A 5,805-nucleotide genomic window follows, 5' to 3' on the forward strand; every position below is an offset into this window, starting at 1 on the left:
ATCTTGTACCCAGCTCTTAACTACACGAAACGAACAAACCAACAGTAAGTTTAACAGAAAATGTGGAGTAATCATAAAATGTTCGAATACAATGAAACAAATAAATAATACTTGGAATATCTTTGATTGTCTCAGCTGAACAGTATGTTCCTATCTTGTTTTACGAATGTTCTTTAAAAGATATGTTAGGCAGCAAATGGTTGTTAGCCTACTTTTGATGCCATGAAAGAATGAGACCGAAAACGATACATTGGTTCATGCATCTTATTAAATAATTTCGTATTTTATTCTCATGATTACGTGTTTAATTCATTTCTATTTCTAAGTGTTAAAGAAATTTATGTTTCCTTCTATTCTTTTGATCTTGTAACAAATCTCAGATCAAAAGGTCTAAGATACCGGATAGCCATATGCTGCTGAACATTCTCCACTCTTTCAGCTGCGGGCGAGTTACAAAAAAAACCAGTTAATCCTACAATTCGGTTAAAAGTTTCCATGTAGGCAATGGGTGCAGATGATCGGTCGTTTTATCATAAGTATTAAATTAGAGACGATCATATCTTAACCTTGAAAACCTCTGACCTTATGGATTAGTCCATGTGTCGCATAAGGTAACATTCAGGTTGATAGTGTTAAATAATATATTTCTCACTAGGTTGTATATATATTTTGACCTTCTGGCTGTAACTTTTGTGGCCGAAGTGTCAGAGATTTTGCATTATTGAAACTATTTATCTAACTTACACATTAGTATTGTTACACTGTCATCTCTTAGTTATGACCAGAGTATATAAGAAATGGAAATTTTGCAATCATTGCAATCTTTATTTTCTTTTCTTAAATGATAAACATGTCAAATTGTATCCGTCTAAAATAAGTAAATAGTCAGTAGTTTTTTATACTATTCAAGTTGACAATTACGCCAATGTAAATATAAAGATAGGTGGAAAAAACTAAGTGATTAAATAGATAATCTTTCCCAGTACACATTCCACATATGATCATTTTCTTGCAGTTGTTTCGATGCCATAAATGTTAACCGACTAAACTACTGAATAAAATACATTTGATTGAATTTCGAACAATCATTTTAACGTTGATTGAACTTAAATTGTAAAATCGGTTTACAAATACTTTCATGCACTTAATTATAACGTCTCAACATTAATCAATAAAACCTATAACTTGTTGTATTATTTCCTTTTAATATAAATTGTAATTTATTTCTCTTTTTTATTGGCTTGCACGTCAAGAATATTTTATTTTCTGAACTTGTGATTTAAAAAACACGTGCATTTAAAATAGAAATCATCTTAATCACAAACATGAGAAAAGACAATAAAAATATTCAATTATAAATGACGAAAATAAGAACAATAAGAAAAGTTTTTGGCTGTGCCAGAGGAACATCAATACGATATCAAATACACTTGCTTAAAAGAATAGTGAATTACAAAAACATAACAGAGCAGTTCCCTACCTAAAAAAAGAACACAAAATTAATCATATAGGTTAGAAGTATAGCTGTGATTAAAGGAAATGACGTTTCTGGTAAAATAAGTCTTCGTCTTATGGAAGTTCTTATTTTGGCGTCAAACTTAGGCCTTCTTGAAGTGATTATAGAAAGAGTGCAACATCATTCACTCGTTTGTTTGGAACTAGATTAATTATGTGTCAAACCAATAGAGTTAAACTACCTGCCACATAATACTGCTGTTTGTGTTAACGTCTAACTTAGAACTATTATCTTTATGAATATTAGTCAGTAAATGTTAGGTTTTGAAGTATACATTTAATGTTCTCAAGAATACACACAATTGCTATTTTTGATAAACTCTGACATTGTTATTCGTTTAGCTAATCAATAAAGTAACAAATAAAGCATGAAACACCTAACAGCTTGGTAGCCATGCTTAATGCGCAGAAAGGAGCTTGGAACAAATAATTAACACAAATTAAACCAAGAGTGTCTGAATTAATAAGAAAGAACAAATGCCACTAATGTTTTGCCCAAAATGTTCTAAAACTTCAATAATCCACATGTATAATGTTCAAAGATATATATATAACAAATATTTGACAGCTTTCACCACCCGGAGGATTTCTATTTTTCATACTTTTCAAACGTTGAAGAACTAATCACAGTGAGTCATACAAGTATTATTTTTGTTTATGCTCATGAATTGGTGCTGGGAAAACATATCAATATTACTTTTACATATCAGATTAATGTAATTTGTAACTATGCCAAATTTGAAGATTATGGTTGTTATGCAAATTTAGCGACATTTTTTCTTGAATATCCAATAGCTGCTATATTTGTGGATTGAGATAAGCTCACTGTTGTAGAAATGGCGAAAGTAATTTGTAACTATGTCAACTTTGAAGATTATGGTTGTTATGCAAATTTAGCGACATTTTTTCTTGAATATCCAATAGCTGCTATATTTGTGGATTGAGATAAGCTCACTGCTGTAGAAATGGCGAAAGTAATTTGTAACTATGTCAAATTTGAAGATTATGGTTGTTATGAAAATTTAGCGACATTTTTTCTTGAATATCCAATAGCTGCTATATTTGTGGATTGAGATAAGCTCACTGCTGTAGAAACGGCGAAAGTTTCTATCGTACTTTTACGTTTCTATGCTTAGAAATAACATTTATTTTCATGTTCTTCTGTGTATAATGCCGAAGATGGCAAATAATGACTCATTTAGGAGAACAAATATGATGGAATACAAAATTAAAATAATAGTAATTAAAAAAACAAAACATATACAAGTGCTGTATGAAATTACAGGCATTTTACACTTATGATGATATCCAAAGATTGAGCTATTATCGTAAGCTTATTGCTTTCTATAAGTGTGACTAGTGTGTACTAAAGCAAGACACTTCTGTCTAATGGCTCATATTACTGTGTTATTCTAAAAAACACAGTAATTTCTAATTAAAATTGTTCGAAACTATCAGTTCCAGAAAATAACTACTTTTCTATAAAACACCAAATACGTTAACGCAATAAAATCGCTTCTGAATCTTTCACAGACCTAAGACATTATGGATTCTGGAAATCGATGGTTACTTCTAATGGATTTGTTTGTAATTATGAACAAAAAGTATACGATGGGTTAGCTTTTCTGTGCACACTACTGGTATCGAAACTGGATTTGTAGCATTAAAAGTCTTCAGACTTTCCGATGAGCCACGCCCCCCAGTGGCACAGCAGTATGTCTGTGGACTTACAACGCTAGAATCCGGGTTTCGATACCCATGGTGGGCAGAGCACAGATAGCCCTTTGTGTAGCTTTGTGCTTAATTACAAACAACAACAACCGATGAGCTACTCCTGGTGGAAAGAAATTTTAACTACAAATGTAATAGCGACGACTTCACGCAAGGGGAAGAACTAAATATTTTTGTATGATTTTTCCTGATCACTTATTATTATGTAAGCTAACATTCCTCAAAACAATTTATTATTATCCCCGTCATCGAAAGTTGATAGAGGTTATGTTTTTACCCCTGTTTGTCAGCAAGATTTCTCGAAAACGGCTGAATGGACTTGGACGAATGTTGGTATACAGGACACAGCAAGGTCATGGAAATCCTCGAAATCCCTATCTGTTAACATGGGGACCGATTTTGCACACTATATTTGCTCTACAATTCAGTCAAGAATGCTTGGAGTTTGATGAAACTTGGTGGCGGAGGTATGCATTCTACTAAGTGCCCCTCTATTTTTTTATGCTTCCCAAAGATTATACTTTCTATTATAGCAAGCCTATTATTTCCAACCAATATATTTTATTACCTCCGCCACCGAAGGTGGACGGAGGCTATGTTTTCAACCCTGTATGTGCGGTTGTCAGCAAAATTTCTCTAAAACGGCTGAATGGATATGGACGAAAGTTGTTATGCATTTGGGCTATGACCCAACTTAGAAGTTATTAATTTTCGAGGATCAAGGTCTTGAAAATCCAAAAAATCCTTATCTGATAACATGGAGACCGATTTTTTACACTATGTTTGCTCTATAACTCAATTAAAAATGATTTGATTTTGATTAATCTTGATGGACTTATTTAGAATATTATTTCTCGTTGTCCTGCCAAGAATGGTCCGTGTCCGTTGATAACGACGGACATACAGACACATTTTCGTTTTTTTTTTGAGAGCCGAATGTGATCAACACTGCTTGGTGCTCTACTGAGTGTCCCTCTGATTGGTTTTGGATCAACTTGATACGTTAGTTACTAGAAAATAAGCGAACTAACTGAATCATATTCTGAAAACGTTTTCACGATATTCATAGTTAAAACTTTAATAATATAGTAGTTTGTGCAAAGATCTATGAGAACTTAACGAAAGTTGACACCAGTTGTAGACGAGACTTCTTAAAGCCTTTTAGTAAATATGATGCAGTGTTGCATTAAATTGATTTGGTCCTGCGGAAAGACTATCTTTGTACATTGTTTATTTGTTTTGGATATTCGTGCAAAGTTACACAAGGGTTATCTGTACAAGCTTTCCCTAATCTTAAAGTACATGGAAAGAAGCGATTCAACATCATCCACCGCCTACTATCAGGTTACTCTAACTGAATAGTTGGATTTGACCGTCACTTTTATAACGCATACATGGCCCTAAAGTGCGAAGCTAGAATCTTTTGTGGTAATGGGACACCAACTATGACCCTCGATTTTTGTTTGTAATTAAGCACAAAGCTACACAATGGGCTGTCTGTGCGCTGCCCACCACGGGTATTGAAACCCGGTTTCTAGCCTTGTAAGTCCGCAGATATACCGTTGTAGCACTGGGGGCGTAGACCCTCGAATTGACACTCCGGCAACCTAACCAATAGACTTCGCTTGATCTAACTTTATGTGACATAATAATTTACAGTTAATGGATATCTATGCTCTACTCTATCTTTTATGTTGGGGTTGGCATGTCCTGTTGATAAGAGCTCTCGATTCGCAACGTGTGAGCCACGGGGTCAAAACAAGGCACCGAACTTATACATTCTCTCAGCCATGAGGATGTTATAATGATACGGGTGTTCTACCAGCTAGTTGCCTTTTCTATAGTTGGCAGCTCAGAATTATAGACGGCGGCAGATATAGCATAAAATCTTAGCTAATAATCCACATTTTAATAGTATACAAGTTTTATAGTTCTTAATTCTGAAAGGAAATATATATATAAATCCTGAATTACCACTAGTGTAACACACATGACAAATTTTGTCTTAGCATGTCATCATCCCTATTTTATTCATCACCCCTCGAAAATGTACGAAATTAAACATAAAAATCGTTATTGCTCAAACAGACCATAATTTTTATGGCTTTCAATTTTGTTTTGTTACAGAGCTATCAAAGAGAAAATCAGGTCCCTCTTGCCACCCCACCTGTCACATCCTCTCTTTCACAATTGGTTGATAATTCTCTTATAAGTTATTATTATATATTATCTATAACCAATAGAAAGTCAAGGTTTTTATCTATCAAATGGCGTATTGTATATTATTGTGTTCTGAACAGCTAACCGTCAATGTCACTCGGAGTAGCAGTTTCTTTCCCGTGGGAAAGATAACGACTAGCTTGGATAAATTTGTAACGGCTCTTGTCTCATAGTTAGAAAGCCAGGAAAATTTTTAGAAGTAAGTGAATTTGTCCACTTTTGCATGTTATTAGTTATATTCTTTGGTGTATTATTAAGTAAAAAAAATTGTTAAGTGCTTTACCATAATCGCTAAAAAAATCAGGCTTAACTCTACTAGACAATCGAGGGCAAGAAAAA

Source organism: Limulus polyphemus, unplaced genomic scaffold, assembly GCF_000517525.1.
Source record: "Limulus polyphemus unplaced genomic scaffold, Limulus_polyphemus-2.1.2 Scaffold749, whole genome shotgun sequence".
Classification (NCBI taxonomy): domain Eukaryota; kingdom Metazoa; phylum Arthropoda; class Merostomata; order Xiphosura; family Limulidae; genus Limulus; species Limulus polyphemus.